This window comes from Lissotriton helveticus, chromosome 2_1 (genome assembly GCF_964261635.1).
Source record: "Lissotriton helveticus chromosome 2_1, aLisHel1.1, whole genome shotgun sequence".
Taxonomy (NCBI): domain Eukaryota; kingdom Metazoa; phylum Chordata; class Amphibia; order Caudata; family Salamandridae; genus Lissotriton; species Lissotriton helveticus.
Genome location: NC_136059.1, coordinates 2,127,325,632 through 2,127,344,268, shown reverse-complemented (window position 1 = coordinate 2,127,344,268; position 18,637 = coordinate 2,127,325,632). Strand labels below are relative to the sequence as shown.

General features: G+C 43.3%; 1 long non-coding RNA gene across 1 annotated transcript in view; it reads left to right on the top strand.

The window, feature by feature from the left end:
• Nucleotides 1-14,073, top strand: part of LOC144819076 (uncharacterized) — a 110,019-nt gene extending 95,946 nt beyond the window's left edge. Inside the window, exons 2-3 of the long non-coding RNA XR_013607217.1 lie at nt 12,461-12,548; nt 13,967-14,073. This is a non-coding gene — a long non-coding RNA (uncharacterized LOC144819076). The remainder of the gene's footprint in view (nt 1-12,460; nt 12,549-13,966) is intronic.
• The last annotated feature ends 4,564 nt before the right edge of the window (nt 14,074-18,637 follow it).

Here is an 18,637-nt window from a genome sequence, read left to right as displayed (position 1 = left end):
AAATAAATGGATGTTCAATAGTTTATTTGCATGTGTGTGTGTATGTGTATGATTAACTTTTGGATGACTGTCGTGTAACAGGATATATAGGTGTATCACTATATATGATGAGTGAGTATATGTATGAGTGACTACACAGAACTGTTGGTGAATGAGTGAATGTGTATATAGATGGTGGAATTACTGAATTGGTTGTTGTAACTGGTATGGGTATGTCCATTTTTTTGAAAATTTTACTTTCTATTTTTGAATATGTGTTTCAAAGGTTACATTACAGTGAAAGGAGGTCTGTTACTCTGTCACAAGGATGGTGTCATCAGTGATGTAATGAGTGATGTCACTGACCATGTCATGAGTGATTTAATATGTGACGTCATCAGCAGTGCATTGCAGGCGCAAGTTATAGTGAGTCCAACTAACTATAACGTGGGAATTTCAATGGTTTTATGCGAGTAAAACTTCCAGCTAACTATAACTGGTGTGAAACCTATGGTTTTTTCAGTGAATTTCGTAGGTTTTTTAATAGCAAATCTCTATAGGTATGAAATGTGATATTGAATTGAATTTTATATTGTATAAATATGTAATAGTTTTTTTTTTTGTTTTTTTGCCCGGAGCGCTCGCGGGGCGCGTACCGATGCGCTCACCGGTAAGCGCAGTGTTACGGCGCGCCCCGGGGAGCGTACCGGTGAGTGTCCCGTTAGCGCTATTGCCGCGAACGAAAACAACATCGTGACGTATCGTGTAGCCGCGTGATGCGTGATACGCACGGCGTAAGCGCACCCGGAAGCACCCACGCGCATACGAATGCGCTACGTAAGCACCCCGGGGCGCGCAGCGTAAGCGCATCGGGTCATGTGACCTGAAAATAACACTTTTCATTGGTTGCTAACATATTTTTTTTATAAAGAATGAAATCCCCACCCATTTCCTTCACTTCTTCTTTCACTTTTGTGACTGAAAGACCTGCCTGTTTTGCTCTCGGTTCTTTGTTGGATATCTTGGATTATCATGGCTGCCAGACGATCCAGCAGTGAAGATGACTCCAATGAATTCATCGATGAAGAGCCTCCTCAGCTAAAATACAAAGAACATTTCATCTGGAATTTTTTTCCCTACCTGTTCACCAGAAGAAGGTAAATGCTCCAAAAGTGGAGTGCAGGATCTGTCACACAGTCATGTCACGGGGTGACCCCACTAAAAAATATTCTTTTGGGAACTCCACAATGATTCGCCATGTGGAGAGAAGGCACCCCCAGAATTTTGCCCGGGAAAGTGTCAGGGCTCTGGCACAAGAGGTTCCCAGTGATGGGGCCTCTACATCAACCGGAGGACGAACACCATCGGTGAGGGGGAGATCACAAGAGCTGGTTCCGAACATTCAGCCTGCATTTAACAAAGGCGTCCTTAAATGCAAAGACTGTGATCAGCTACTTTCCTGTGGCGAGCAAAGTGTTCTGCTCATGGTTCGAGCATTAGAGAACCATCGCTGCCGTTCCCAGCCCTAATTTATTTATTATTATTTTTTGCTCCTGTTGAGCAGTTTCCATTCCCTGTTTTTGTTTTTGTTCTAAAAAAAGAAGGAAAAAAAGTTATTTTCAGAACTACCTCCAATTCTCATCAAAGAGCTATATTCTTAAAAAAATGAAAAAGAGTAAGTGAAGTGGAGTGCATTGATAAAGGAAAGGAAAATGAGTAAGAAAGAACAGAAAAGTATGAGAGGAGAAATGAAGTGAAGTAGGGGGACTGAAAGAAGGTGAGTGTTGGGAACGAAAGTAAGGAGAAGGAGAGTGAACATGAGGAATGTGGTTATTCAAACAAAATGTAGGAAAGGAACGGGGTGTGGAAGGGTAAGAAAAGATGCATTGCTGGAGTTGCATCATTTGTGTGACACACTCTAGCAATGCATCACTTTTGCGCTTACAGATACGTCTGAAATACTGACGTATCTGTAAGTACTTGCGACATAATACGTCATATATTTAATATGACGCATGACTAGAAGACTGAAGGCCTCATTTATGAAGCCATGCGTCACTTTTACGCCACCGGTGCGTTATTTTTTGTGACGCACCAGTGCTGTTAAAAATGCACCTTATTCAGTCATATTTACAAAGTGACACATCTAGGTAGATGCATCACTTTGTAAACCCCTGCGCCACATTATACCTACGTCAGGTGTAATGTATGCAAAAGGGACGTATTGATGCAAGAAAGGGTCGTAGAGGTGACACAGTAAAATCTATGAGATATCACTACGTCACTTTTATGACGCTGTTGCGTCCAAATCTTGCGCCTGTTTCACAGCAGGCGTAAGACTGGTGCAGGCCCTTTCACATGGGGCCTGGCCCCATGTGAAAGGATGCATTGCTGGAGTTGCATCATTTTTGTGACACACTCCAGCAATGCATCACTTTTGCGCTTACAGATACGTCTGAAATACTGACGTATCTAAAAGTACTTGCGACATAATACGTCATATATTTAATATGACGCATGAGTAGAAGAATGAAGGCCTCATTTATGAGGCCATGCGTCACTTTTACGCCACCGGTGCGTCACTTTTTGTGTCAATCCCATAGGACCATCCTCAGGACCAGTTGCACAAAATATATCACTAACCACCAGCCGGTGGACGTGAGGCCTAAATGGGCAAATTTCTTCACAGAATAAAATACTCGACTCAATCCTGCGTATTAATCGGGAAAATATAGTTACGAATGAAACACTCTATGTATCTTTAATCACTTAGATTCGGGGGCACTCGCGTTACACTTCCTCACGCCCTAACCGTCGCGGCGTGAGGAAGTGTAACGCGAGTGCCCCTGAATCTAAGTGATTAAAGATACATCGAGTGTTTCATTCGGAACTATATTCTCCTGATTAATACGCAGGATTGAGTCGAGTATTTTATTCTGTGAAGAAATTTGCCCATTTAGGCCTCACGTCCACCGGCTGGTGGTTAGTGATATATTTTGTGCAACTGGTCCTGAGGATGATCCTATGGGATTGATTTACCGAAGAAGGACCGAAACGTCGACGCCTGACGCCGTTTTGCTTATACTAATATCATTCATGTTAAAAAAGAATGTATGACTTGGAAAAGTTCTTTTGTACATGGTATTTTGGTTTATCCGTGTAAAGAGCATAAGGTGTTATATACTACCAAAATCAATCAATTGTAGTAGTATCATGTTGCCATGCCTGAATTTTGATAAAATATTCTAACAAATTTTTTTTTTGAAGAAATAAAAAAACAGTAAAAATACTGTATCTACCTTGCTTCTGGTAAATAATTGATCACTTTTGGTGACGATATTAATTAATGAAGTTTACTTAAACGGTTCCTTTGAGGACAATTGTCTATCTGTTATTGATTATACCCAGTCCTCACGGGATTATTGGGTGGCTCTGTCTTTATACATTATACCTACGTCAGGTGTAATGTATGCAAAAGGGGTGTATTGACGCAAGAAAGGGTCGTAGAGGTGACGCAGTGAATGAACGGGGTTTTCCCCATGCTACGCTCCCCGGTACGCTCCCCGGTGCGCGTACCGGGCGCTCCCCCTGCGAAAATCGATAAAACAAATACATTTTTTTTTTGCCCCGCGGAGCCTTTTATGGCCCCCACATCAAACCTAGGGGGTCAGGGGGGGTCTACCCTGCCCCCTTTTGGTCATTTCCCCCTTTGTTTTTTGCCACCTCTTGTGTCTCGATCCTACCGAGACACAAGATGGCGGCCGCTCCGGACTGTTTGGAATGTTTACAGACACCCGAGAGCCAATCAGCTTTCCGTGCGCAAGTCGCGTGGCGCGCCCTGAGCGCTCCCCGGTGCGCGGCTATAGATATATACATTTTTTTTACCCTAAATTACTCAAAATCCTCTGGAGCACATATCTTGAGACATAGCAAAGGCACATCGGGCTACCAGTCCCTACAATTTTGCCTAGTTTGGTGAAAATCCATTCAGCCGTTCGAGCTAAAAGTGAGACCGACCGCCCTATGGAAATTAACATGGGGAAAACACGTTTTGGGACCCCCCTTTTATCTCGGCCCCCGCTTGACGAATCCCCCCAAACTTTCAGAGAAGGACCGGAGTGCCGCGAGGCAAAGTTGAGGAAAATTTCAGGCAGATTCCTCAACCGGCGCCAAAGTTATTCCCAATAGAATGTTGCGATTTCCCCATGGAAATCAATCCTAACTATAACTACCTACTGGCGACCGCCAGTAGGTAATATACACACATACATATATATAAATGCATATGCATATATATGCATATATATATATGTGTATATGTGTGCGTGTAGAGAGAGGTAGAGAGGTAGAGGTAGAGAGGTAGAGACTAGTAGAGAGAGGTAGAGAGTAGAGAATGAGTAATAGAGAGTAGAGAGTGAGTAGTAGAGAGTAGTAGAGAGCAGTAGAGAGAGTAGCTGAGAGAGATTAGTAGAGTGAGTAGTAGAGAGTAGTAGAGAGTGAGTAGAGAGTGAGTAGTAGAGAGTAGTAGAGAGTAAGTAGTAGAGTGAGTAGTAGAGAGCAGTAGAGAGTGAGTAGTAGAGAGTAGTAAAGAGTGAGTAGTAGAGAGTAGCAGAGAGTGAGTAGTAGAGAATGAGTAGTAGAGAGTAGTAGAGAGTGAGTAGTAGAGAGTGAGTAGCAGAGAGAGAGAATAGTAGAGAGTAGTAGAGAGTGAGTAGTAGAGTGAGTAGTAGAGAGTAGTAGAGAGGGAGTAGTAGAGAGCGAGTAGTAGAGAGTAGTAGAGAGTGAGTAGTAGAGTGAGTAGTAGAGAGTGAGTAGTAGAGAGTAGTAGAGAGAGCATAGTAGAGAGTGAGTAGTAGAGAGTAGCAGAGAGTGAGTAGTAGAGGGAGTAGTAGAGAGTGAGTAGTAGTGAGTAGTAGAGAGAGAGTAGTAGAGAGTGAGTAGTAGAGAGTAGTAGAGAGTGAGAAGTAGAGAGTGAGTAGTAGAGAGTAGTAGAGAGTGAGTAGTAAAGAATGAGTAGTAGAGAGTGAGTAGTGGAGAGTAGTAGATAGTGAGTAGTAGGGAGTGAGTAGTAGAGAGAGAGTAGTAGAGAGTAGTAGAGTAGTAGAGAATGAGTAGTAGAGAGTGAGTATTAGAGAGTAGTGGAGTAGTAGAGAGTGAGTAGTAGAGAGTAGTGGAGAATATTCCAAAGTTTGGCACAGCACCACTTGCACAACAAGTCCAATCAAATCATATCACTTAGAGTCCTTATTGAAGCGCTGAATCTTGGTGTATATTCAAATGCTTTTATTTTCCTTAAGTTTATGTACCACAGCCAGCTGACGCTTTTCGTTCTGTACAACAGAACTTCTTCAGGGCGTTCTTATTTCCTTCAAGTTATGTCGGTATCCTGTTGTCATATAACTAGATATTTCTTCCAAATGTTAGACAAGACGTAAGTACATTCTTATTCAAAGTGACTAGGTATCAATTTTACCCACACAATTCGGGCAGACTTGAGTAATTTATAGCATCCTCAAAGTGAGTCTTTCAAAAATTCCTAAGTATAGGACATGATAATCCAAATCCAAATGTTTCTCAAGAAAAGTCATTTTCAATCGTTCGGAATATCGGCGTTTGGACAGATATGACCCACGGACACGGTTTATGACTTTTCTTGAGAAACATTTAGATTATCTTGTCCTATACTTCGGAATTTTTGAAAGACTGACTTTGAGGATGCTATAAATTACTCAAGTCCATGGATGCTGCTGGGAACGCCCCCAGCAACACCCATTGCACACCCCTTTAACACAGGACACTGCGTTAAAGGGACTGATATTTATCAGGCAAGATTACGCCACAAAAAGTGGCTTAGTCCTGCCTGATAAATATCACTCAGCCTTCTGTGCCACCGGAACGTCACAAAAAGTGCATCATTCATGATATGGTCAGTGACATCACTGATGGCATCACTGATGACATCTCAAATTACATCACTGATGATATCACTGATGACATCATCCACGTGACAATCAAATACACCTCATCACACACTAGTATAATCTTTCATCACTCACTGTAAAATAGGAAGTGCCATATTTGAAACCATTGACACACCAATAGAAATTTCTAAACACCCACTCAGTTATTCATAGAACTATACACACATCTAATCACTTACCTATAGATTCAGTGTTATATGCAGTGAATAATCAATAGAACACTATCAAATATACTTATACGCCTATTTCAACATTACACACCAGCACACATTGTATTCACTTATAAAGACATCCTTCTGACTTATGCAAACAATTGATTATACTTACATTTACTCACCTACACACTTATACATACACCACTTCATCTAGTTATATAGATATTAACTCACACGTAGTGTGTTATAAAATCACTATTACAAGTATACAGTTATCCATATAGTGACTCATACAATCACTAAGTCTTAGGCACACTTAATTAGATATAACTGTCACATACACTGCCTTTTTTTTCAAGTTTAATGGAGGTGTACCATTGAGAGAAATATTTCATCACCACCACACCCATAAACATATACACTCACTGAAACAACTGTTATAACATGTAGTCTTAACCTGATATACCTACTGAATGAACTATTCACACATTTTTTGGCAATCACACACCCCCCACCAAACCACATCAGCAGTGGATTGCGGGCGCGCAAGTTATAGTGAGTACAACTAACTATAACGGGGGAAGTTCAATGGTTTTGTATGAGTAAAATGTCCAGCTAACTATAATATATATATATTTATATATACGTGCGCGGACGTGCACGGACCTTCGCGTGCGCGAGCTGCATGCTGCTTGGCTGCCAATGTCTGTCAACACTCCAAAACAAAAATTGTTGGCAGCCATCTTGTGCCTCGGTAGACTGAGGCAGAAGAAAGCAGAAAAACAAACGTGTAGAACACAAAAAGGGGAGAGGGTAGAAACACCCTGACCCCCTAGGCCGGTTAAGGTGGTCCCACAAAGACCCCCAAGGCCAATTTTTTGTTTTGTTTTTAATCCCGGTATGTTTTTTGTAAAAATTACCCCCCAGGGGGACCAAATTGCGGGGGCATAGTGATAAAGAAGTGTGGGGGGTGCCCAATCCCCCCACATTGCCCCGGGGACCGCCGCCCTCCGGGGCAAAGCAACACAGCCCCCTGGCGCATACTGGAGGCTCCTGGTGGGCTAGTTGGCCCCCATGGACCCCCAGTATGCAAGGGGAATTAGTTCTCCCTCTTCAAACATGCACGGGGGCTGCGTTGCAGAGAGGTGTAAAAAAGGGTTTGGCCTCAGTACACCTCTCTGCAATGCAGCCTCCTGGTGCATACTGGAGGCTCCTGGTGGGCTAGTTGGCCCCCAGGGACCCCCAGTATGCAAGGGGATTAGTTCCCCCTCTGCAAACACGCCAGGGGGCTGCGTTGCAGAGAGGTGTAACAAGGGGCATAGCCTCATTTCACCTCTGTGCAATGTAGCCCCCTGGCGCATACTGGAGGTTCCAGGTGGGCTAGTTGGCCCCCAGGGGCCCCCTCTTCAAACATGCACGGGGCTGCGTTCCAGAGAGGTGTAAAAAGGGTGTGGCCTCATTACACCTCTCTGCAAGGCAGCCCCCTGGCGCATACTGCAGGTTCAAGGTGGGCTAGTTGGCCCCCAGGGACCACCAGTATGCAAGGGGAATTAGTTCCCCTCTGCAAACACGCCCGGGGGCTGCGTTGCAGAGAGGTCTAAAAAGGGGCATGGCTTCATTACACCTCTCTGCAATGCAGTCCCTTGGCGCATACTGGAGATTCCTGGTGGGCTTTCAGGTCTTATATAGTTAGGAATTAGCATTAAAAAAACTTTGAAATTCACTGAAAAACCATAGGTTTCAGGCCTTATACAGTTAGGAATTAGCATTTAAAAAACCTTGCAAATTCACTGAAAAAACCATAGTTTTCAGGGCTTATATAGTTAGGAATTAGCATTTAAAAAACCTTTGAAATTTACTGAAAAACCATAGGTTTCAGGCCTTATATAGTTAGGAATTAGCATTTAAAAAACCTTTAAAATTCACTCAAAAAACTATAAGTTTTAGGGGTGTTATAGTTAGCTGGACATTTCACTCATACAAAACCATTGAAATTGCTCCTATATAGTTAGTTGTACTAACTATATTTCGCGCACCCGCAATCGACTGCTGATGATGTCACATATTAGATCATTCATGACATGGTCAGTGACATCACTGATGACATCTCAAATGACATCACTGATGACATCACTGATGACATCACTGATGACATCACTGATGACATCATCCAGTGAATGTGGTTTGCTTCGTTATTTAAATATGCATTATATATATAGCAATTTGCCGGTAGTCAATAATAAAGTGAGAACGGTGTTCTACCTTCGAAGGTAGCTTAGTCCTATGTTTATTGTTATTATGAACGTAATGAATGTTTAAAAAACAGAGAACGTTATCAAATACATTGTGTGATCAAGCACTTTGTGAAGCGCAAAATGCGTCACTTAGGGCTTATGGGCTTATGGCGTGAATAAACCCTGCTTATTTGGACTGATGCCTGTGGTGTGGTTTTGTGCCTGAGTGCTCGCTGAGGAACGCCGTTCTCACTTTATTATTGACTACCGGCTGCTCCACCGGCTGCGAACCACCCCTATTAAAGGCCAGGGATTTCTGGAAGGAGCACTGTTAATGGTGATATTGTGGAGGAAATCCATGCGGTCCCTAGTCTACGTTGAAGCCGCAGATCAGACGACTGCCAAGAGATAACAGCAGAGAATTATACTTCCTCGTGTACACCGTTACAAGACGACGCAGAGGTAAGGAGTCTCTGTTGTTTTGAAAGGAGGCATAGTCAAGAAAGTGTATTGGGCTTTGGCATCTATCAGCATCAGGACTACTGAAGTGGGTGATCGTAGGCTGATAATACTGGTGACATTGGGGAACTCCGGACGTATACGGAGGGGCACAAGACTTATATAACCACACGTTGCAGTCCTAGGGGTTAATCAAATAACCCCAGACATTATGGAGGATGACAAAGAGAGGAAAGAAGCCGCACAAGCACTATTTGCGAGAGCACCTGGTGTGGGAATATCACTGCCAACATCGATAAGTGCTGATAAGACAGTGATGGATTTATTAAGAAAATACAAGAAATTACACAAGCTGGAAGTTTCTAAGTGGTGGGAGGCCACCTCATTGGAAGATTATCTGGAGAAAAGTATGATACCGAGAGGATTGCGTATTTATATCACGCCATCCTATGACTCACCTGATCCACAGATGTTAGAGCATTGGTCCCAGAATTCAGCCAACAGCTCCAAGGTGATGATGCAAATTCTGGTAAAATATGCATGGTCCAATAGAGCAAAGATAAAAAAAGAGATTGAAGAACTAGCTGATGAACTTAACAAACATGCGGACCAAGACATCATTGTTAAATTTACAGGAGAAATGAAACAAAGGTTAAAAACATTAGAAGAAGATATAAAAAAGAGAAAACAATATAAGCTGCATAGAGATTGTGGAGATTACAAATCGGGAAGAATACTAACCCACAGCAGAAAATATGACCATCTCTATGACTCATCAACCAATAAAGGAGCAACTGGCATGATATCCAGAGCCACTAAGGAACAGGAAGATGAATATACAAGTGATTCATTGACTGATAACTCAGAACCCATGAAAAGCTCAGAAAGTGGAAATTCGGAAGGAGAAGGAATCCAGAAACGGAGGACTTTTTTAGACGACTATCGGCTCATGAAACAGAGCCGACAAGCAACTCGATCATCATCAAGGCTACAAGCGAAGAATCAACAATCATCTCCGAGCGTAAGAGGAAGACCAAGATGTATCAGAGCAAGAGGAGAAAGAAATCCAAACAGAGGCGCAAACAAAATGAAAAACGAGGGGCCAGTGGGAAACAAGAAGGGCAGATACAAGAAGAACTAATAATGGATGATACACAGGTGAACCTAACCATCATGAATTTATCCGCAAGAGAAATTAGTAATAGAGACAAGAGAACTCTCTACCTGGGTGTCTCCTTTTGCCCGACTGTACCCATGAACTATGTGGATGACAAAATTGATATATTTAAATTTTGCCGAAAATTAAAGTTTAAAAAATGGCATAAACTCAAGCCAACTAAAAGCAAAAATTGTCATAGCAATGAACCACATGAAAATGAAGATGATCTAATAATTGGTGATATTGATAGTATGATGGCACTGGACGAACTTAATAATGAACAAAGTGATCACAATGTTAGCCTGGAAGCTAGACGTATACTCGACGCCCTAGCGATACCACATGACAGTACTGCAGGCACACAGTTTAAACCCACATCTACATTCCTACCAAAAATGAATCATGATAATATTGACACATTTCAAGATTTAGTAGGTAAGGAGTTATTGGATTTCTGAAGCAATAATTGGTCGAAACGCATGAAACACTTTAAACACAACCTCACTGCTTCAGAAAAACAAGCTATGAAAGAACTGGCAGAGGATGACAGCATTGTGATAAGACCGGCAGATAAGGGCGGCAACATTGTGATTCTGTCAAGAGAGATGTATATTCGTGAGGCAGAAAGACAACTGAAGGATCTGTACATACAGAAAAACCAATAGAGGAGAGTACAACATGAGTATTACAAACATCTGGGACGAACTCACAGAATGGAAAGATAAGGGGTGGATTGAGTGGGAAGAGTATTGTTTTTTGAAACGTGATCATCCGATACTTCCCATTCTATATCTTCTCCCTAAAGTACACAAAAGTAAAACCAACCCCCCCGGCAGACCTATCATTTAATCGAGAGGGTGTGTAATTGAAAATGTTTCCAGATATGTGGATTATTTTTTACAAGAACACGTGATAAACCTACCCACTTACATCTGAGATACGAAAGACTTCCTTGGGAAAATCAAGGGAATGACATGTGAAAAATACTGTTTACTTATAACTATGGATGTACACATCCATAGAACACAAACAAGGCATTGAAGCATGTGCTAGGTTCCTAAAGAAGCGAGAAATCAAGTACTTAGGACATACCACCATGATCCTTGATATGATCAAACATTGCCTTGAACATAACTTTTTTCTCTTTAACAATGAGATATTTGTGCAGTCCCATGGAACCGCAATGGGAACATGTTTTGCGCCAAGTTTCGCAAATCTGTTTATGGGGGCATCGGACATCAGAAATGGTGATGAATTTCAGGAGGACTTCAAAAAAGTCAAAATGTGGCTATGTTACATAGACAATATTTTTGTTGTCTAGAAAGGTGATAAAGAACAAGCTCTAGACTTTGTGAACAGACTGAATACAAACGATAGAAATATCATTCTTACGAGTAACATCAGTAATGTAGAAGTAGAATACCTAGATACCAAAGTACAGATAAAAGAGGACAAAGTACAGACAGTCCTGTTTCGTAAAATCACCGCAGGTAACACTCTACTGCCTGCCCTGAGCAGTCATCCTGAGAATCTCAAATGGAGTATTCCGTACGGTGAACTGCTTAGGGGGAAAAGAAACTGCAGCAACGAGCAGGACTACCTGATAGAGGAAAAAGTAATGACACAGAGGTTTCTTGCCAGGGGTTATCCTATGTGGGTAATCAGAAGAGCCAAAAACAGAGTCAAAACAGCTAAACCGGAAGAATTGCTAGTCACCAAATATGACGGGCAGGAGATGGATCTAGATAGAAACATCACTAGAATCATCCTTAACTATAATGGCAATTCCAAATAAGTAAGGAAAAGCATAGTCAAAAATTGGAATATCCTCAAAAGTGACCCCATCATTGGTGATAGTTTCACAGAGAGACAAAGCATCACCTATAGAAGAGGTCGAAATTTGGGAGATATGTTGGTTTACAATGATATTTATGTAAACATGGTGCTTCAAGGTTTTTACCCCTGTTGACACTGCAAAGCGAGTTCCAACAGCCACATGGTCAAGGAATATTCGAATCCCAGTACCAACAAAATGCAACAGATAACTCAATTCCTGAACTGCACCACTATGTTTGTAGTGTATGTTTTGGTCTGCCCATGTGATCTAAAATATGTGGGCAGTACTACCCACATGGCTAAAAAACGTATTCTGGAACATACAAGAGCAATTGTGAAAAAAGATAAACAATATCCAGTTGCCCGTCATTTTGAGACTTCTCACTTCTCTGATCCAAAAAAGCTATCATACTTTATCATTGAACAGGTGAACCTAAACCAAAGGGGTGGCAATCACACTTTAAAACTCAGGCAAAGAGAATCCAGACAGATTATTGGGCTCTGCACACGATACCCGAGAGGGCACAATATGGATGAAGAGTATAGTGTACACCTTTTGACTGAATAAGAACTAATTGTACTGTAATTAAGTTGTTATGACTTTCTACTTCTTCTTCTAATGTGTGAAATTTTCTTCTTTTCTTCTCTATCTCACAGGCAGAAAGGGAGGGACACTGTCTCAGGACTGCGACACCAGTATCCTAATCCTTTCTCTTTGGTCATCTTCCATTCTGACTCCATTTATGTAATGTATTTGGATTTTATTTTTTTTCAATTTTTGTATTGACATTTGTGCACTGTATATATGATTAACACAAAAGGAGTCAGAGGTTTAGTCCATGAACCTCCTAGCTTGAAGAGTTCTCCGTCTATAGAAACATAGCAATAGATATATCAAGTTATGATACACATATCTTCCACTAACAAGGAATTAATACGAGTTTATTGTCCAAAGCCTGTTACACTACAGAAAGGTAATGCGGACTTCCTTCTACTAACTAGGAAGCTTATCTATGTATAACACAACAGGACATAAATCGGGAAAATTGAAGTAATAATGCTTATCAGCATTACGACACGCATACTTCTCATTTTGCTAGAACATCACAGTGGCCTCACCCGCACACCAATAGACATAGTTACATGCCAGTGTTATTATTATCGGGTGGCCTGGTAACCTAGGTGATATTACATACACTTACTTAACCACACCCACATATACGTGATGACGTGGTCCATTACACCCTAATGCATAAGCTCCCGACTGCGCAAAAGATACATGCCGCAATATGAAATAATACCACAGTAGTTAACAGATGTATGTTTTTCCATTGTTATTTGCAAGTATTTAATAATTGTACTGGACAAATTACTGATATAATTTATTGTGGACAGTATGGGTCTGACGCTCATGATAATTGCAATACCTCAATATACAATCAAATGAAGTATTTCTGACAAGGCATTGATGCAAGAATATGATTATTTGACACAGTGAATGTTTATGTTATTGCATACTAGGCAAAGATGGCCCCGAGATCAAAGGTAGCTTAGTCCTATGTTTATTGTTATTATGAACGTAATGAATGTTTTACAAACGGAGAACTTTATCGAATACATTGTGTGATCAAGCGCTTTGTGAAGCGCGAAACGCGTCACGTAGGGCTTATGGCGTGAATAGACCCTGCTTATTTGGACTGATGCCTGCGGTGTGGTTTTGTGCCTGAGTGCTCGCTGAGGAACGCCGTTCTCAATTTAATATATATATATATTTATGAACCCAATCCTGTGTTCACAATCCTTTCAAAAACAGGCACCGACTCCGTGGGATTCAAATCAAGGGTCTTTATTTGCAAGAAAAAACAATCAGACGCGTTTCGGCGGACAGGTCCACCTTGCTCACTACATCTGAGTTCACCAAGTGCATGTACAACATTTATAGTGCCTACTGATATCCCATTGGTTCATTCTGAAACGACAAAACTGACTTGTGACACAGTGATAGACATGGAAGATAATTTCGTTTTTTTGCAGAGTCATGTATTAACAAAATAAAGCAAAAAGTATATAGTGCACTTATTTACGTTTTAAATCATTTTCGGTTTCAAAGATACTCTATTGAAATAAATTAAAACAGTTTGTGCATGTTTTCACATTAAACAGAGAACAGACAGAGTGAAGAGTCACTGGGCTATGTGGCAGTGGACATGAAAGAAAGATTGCGCTCTCTATATAGGCTGTCAGCGCATGACCACTCTGTAATTTTCCACCCGCATTGATGGTTGTGCCTCGCGTTTAGACAGGAAGGTAAGAGAGTCTGTGTATCTGTTTGACAACTGCGAGGATTTAGCTGAGAGCATGTTTTGAAAACAATATCACACAAATCTTTTGTCGAACACAAATGCACTGAGTCCATGTATACTTTAATCAGTTTTTTTAGTTTTTTTACTTTCCACGGGGGAGACGGAGAGGCGGGAAGATTGGGGCTGGTTGTTTAAACCGGGTTGCCACAATCGTAAACCAAGGTGAATAAGGGTTCAGGGTTTATGTGTTTAGCTGCAGGGATTGCTGCAGGGATTGCTTGAATGCTAGATAAAATTAGCCAAGTAAACACAAATCCGTGTATATATTTATATACATATAAATCACTGAAAAATCCCCAGATTACAGGGACATTATAGTTAGGAAATAGAATTTTAAAAAACGTAGACATTCACTGAAAAACCAAAGGTTACAGAGACTTTATAGTTAGGCTAACATTTCACTCGTACAAAACCAAACAATTCAGCAGTTGTAGTTAGCTGAGCTAGCTATAACTCACAGTTGCACAATGCACTGCTTATGACCTCACATATAACTTCACTCATGGCATGGTCAGTGACATCACCGATGACATGTCAAATGCTATCACTAATGGCATCATCCAAAGAAAAACACTGAAGCACACCCACTTACATCTCCACAAAACATGTCATACACCCACTCCCACACAATCACTAACAAGCTCATTCACAGAACCCATGCAAACACACACACATATTATCACTCAACCACACAGCCACTAACAGAACAGTGTCACATAATAGACACTCATGTACCTACTCACTTACCAATACAGCCAGTCACAGATCCAGTTATAGAGACATAGACACACCAACGCTTCCAGTCATATGCCCCTACAGCTACAAAGTAAATGAGTTAATCACACACTTACTCACATACCTACTCAGTCACCCATGCACTCACACAGCCCCTAACTCACCCACACAATTAATCACATAGTCACTCAGTCACTTATACATATACTAAAACATATACTCACTTACCTATACAGTGACTGAGAGAACCATATATGTGCCCATACAACCTCTCTCACACTCACATAATCATCCGTACAACCACTCAAACAGCCATTCCTTCAAACTTACAGCCTTTCACACAGCCACTCACTGACTCATACATGCACTGACACACCCTCACCGATACAACCACTCAAACAGTTATTCCTTCAAACTTACAGCCTTTCATACCGCCACTCACTGACTCATACATGCACTGACACACCCACTCACTCACCTATACAAAAACTCACAAAACCACTATCTCATGTATACAGTCTTTTATATACCCGTCACTCTTCTATACACAGACACTTCCACAGCTTAGTATATATGATTAACACTCAATAACTTTTAGAAAACACTCACAGTCACTGGATGATGTCATCAGTTATGTCATTTGAGATGTCATCATGATGTCATCAGTGATGTCATTTGAGATGTTCATAAGCAGTGCCTTGTGGGGGTGTGAGTTATAGTTAGCTCAGCTAAATATAACTGCTGAATTTCTCTGTTTTTTGTACAAGTGAACTGTCAGCCTAACTATAATGTACCTGTAACCTTTGTTTTTTCTTTTTTTAAAACAATCTTTATTCGTCAATTTGCACAATAGGCGCATGCCTCTGTGCACCAGAGTCCACTGCAGCATCACATTAAAGAGGAATATATCAGCAATTGACTTTTGAAGAAAAACTAGATTACCAACACAGTCAACAGTAAGAATTACTGAAAATACCAGCCTCCGAGCCCCAACAATTCCCCTCCTCTCCCCACCCCCCAGAGTTGCGCTACCTCCACTGAAACCCACCCAACCGAGCACACACCCACCCCAACCAGCCACCCACACTGCGCCAGGCCCCCCACCCTATCCCTATCCACATTCCAGCGAGATATCATCTGTTTCAGCCAGGGGCTCCAGCTACAAGCCCCTATAGTCAGCCCACCTCTTCCAAATTTTGAAGTGCTTACGTGGACACCCTCAGGCCACAAATATCGGCTGCTCCCACACCATGCAGAAGTCTAATCCATTTTTCCAGGCAGCCACCGAGGGCGCCCGCACATCCTTCCACTACTGGGCGATATCACGTTTCGCCAATGTGAGACCCAACAGTAGCAAATGCTGCTTATAGAGATTCCCCCGATCCCCTCCATCACATGCAAGAGGGCAAACTGCGGAGTACGTGGAAGCAACCACCCCAGGTCCTCCGAAAGGCAGGCGAATATCCCTCTCCAAAATCGGTCCAGCGACAAACATTGCCAGGCGGTATGTAGGAATCTGCCTTCTGACCCACCGCACCGGAGGCATTCCGAGGATGCCACCAGCCCAGCCCGCCACAGTCGCACCCAAATAAAGTAAACTCGATGGAGATATTTAAATTGGATGAGGCGGAGACGCATAGCTATGGCTGCCCCCTAGGTGCGGCTAAGGTCTCCCTCCAATCTTCTTCCTCCAAGACCCCACATCTTCCTCCCATGCCCCCCTCAATTTCTCCAACTGGGACGCACTGTGGGTGACCAGGGTCTGATATATTTGCAATATCTTTTTGATCTCGAGGTCTCCCATAAAATCTTTTGCTTCCAGCGGACTAAACTCAGGTATAGAGTCAAGACCCTCCAGATTAGGGGTGAGCGCGTGCCGGAGCTGGAGGTACCTGAAGAATTGCGACTGAGGCATGCCAAACTCCTCCTGCAGATCGTGAAACGATTTGAGTGAGCCATTCCGCATAACGTCGCCCAAGGTGGATATGCCAATGGCGTCCCAGCCCCGAAAACCCTGAAGGGCCGCTAAGTCGGGCAAGCGCCCATTGTGCCACAGGGGGGTTTCCTCCGTAAGTGTGTTCCACCACGCCAAACCCTTCAGAGATTGTCGCCAAATCTGAAAGACTACTTTCGTGGCCGGAGGCAATGCACTACGCAGCGCTGGTGAATAAAGTATAGAGTGAAGAGTGGACTGCCCCATCAGGTATCGCTCCACAACATAGGCCGGGTCCCCCCTGTCTCCATACCACCACTCGTTGAGGACCAACAGGTGCGAGACCTGATAATGTGAAAGGATATCCGATGTCCCAAGACCTCCACAGTATGGTGAGAGAAAGCATGTACGCAATGCAACACGCACCGCTCCTCTTCCCCAGAGAAACTGCCCCAGAGCCGAGTTCACCAGCCGGAACCATTTGGTTGCAATCGGGTGCGGGTGGTTCTGCAATTGGTACAGCAAGCGGGGGAATGAGACCATTTTGAATATTGCCGACCTGCCGTATATCGCTAGCGGCATTCGGGCCCATGTCTTGATATCCGCCTGTATGCGCTTCGAGACCGGCACCACATTCCGCTCCCAGAATACCGCCGGAACGTCAGATATGAACACGCCCAGATATTTAAGGCCCCCCACCGCCACCTGCAGCGTGGACGCCCATGTACCTACTCCATCCCGAGCCCTCAGCACCCTGAGCGTAGACTTACGAGGGTTCATGTATAACTCGGAGGCCTCCCCAAAGATTTGCATAATGTCCAGGATCCGCGGCCCTGACATATTCAGTGCCGTTAAAAAAGGACATCATCCGCGTACAGGGCTATCCTATCCAAAAGACCAGAAGCCCACTCAAATCCCTCCATCTGTGCATCCATGCTTACCCAGGCTGCAACTGGTTCCATAGCTAGGGCAAATAGATAAGGCGACAGGGGGCAACCCTACCGAGTGCCGCAATGGATTGCAAAGTCAGACGATACCGCACCCGCTACCCGGACCGACGCTGTCTAGTCGGTGTATAGTAGCTATACATACGACAAAAACCGGGGGCCAAGATCAAGCCGATGAAGAAGGGCGAACAGGTAGACTCAGCTCAGAGAATCGAATGCCCTATCCATGTCCGCCAGCAGGAGCACTGCCTGCACCTCCGTCTGCCGGACCGCCGCCAGGACTACATGGGCCCGCCGTATGTTGTGCCGCATCGCCCTCTGGGGCATGAACCCGGCCTGGTCTGGGTGGACCAAAGAGGAGATATACGGCAAGAGGCGGTTGGCCAAAGCCTTGGCCAAGACCTTTGCCTCCACACTAAGTAGGGAGATGGGGTGGTAAGAGGCATGCTGTTCCATGGGCCGACCCAGCTTATGAAACACTACAACCTCCGCATGTCGCTAGTCCGGGGGGAGCCGACTGATGTCCCTGACCTCCTCCACCGCTGCCCGATAATGAGACGCCAGCTGCAAATTAAACCTACGATGAAACTAAGCGAGAAACCCATTGGGTCCCGGGGCCTTTCCCGAGTTGAGTTCTCCCAGGGCTTTGCCCAGTTCTTCCACCGATAGGGGGAGTTCAAGCCATTGGCGAGTATCATCAGATACCGCTTTGGGCGGGAGGTCTGCAATAAATTTGTCCACCGTCTCCTCAGGGAGACACTCCCGCAGAGCATATAAATCAGCGTAGTAAGTGGTGAAACTCTCCGCTATGGCCCTGAGGTCTGTTAGCGGCACCCAACTCTCATCATGCACCCCT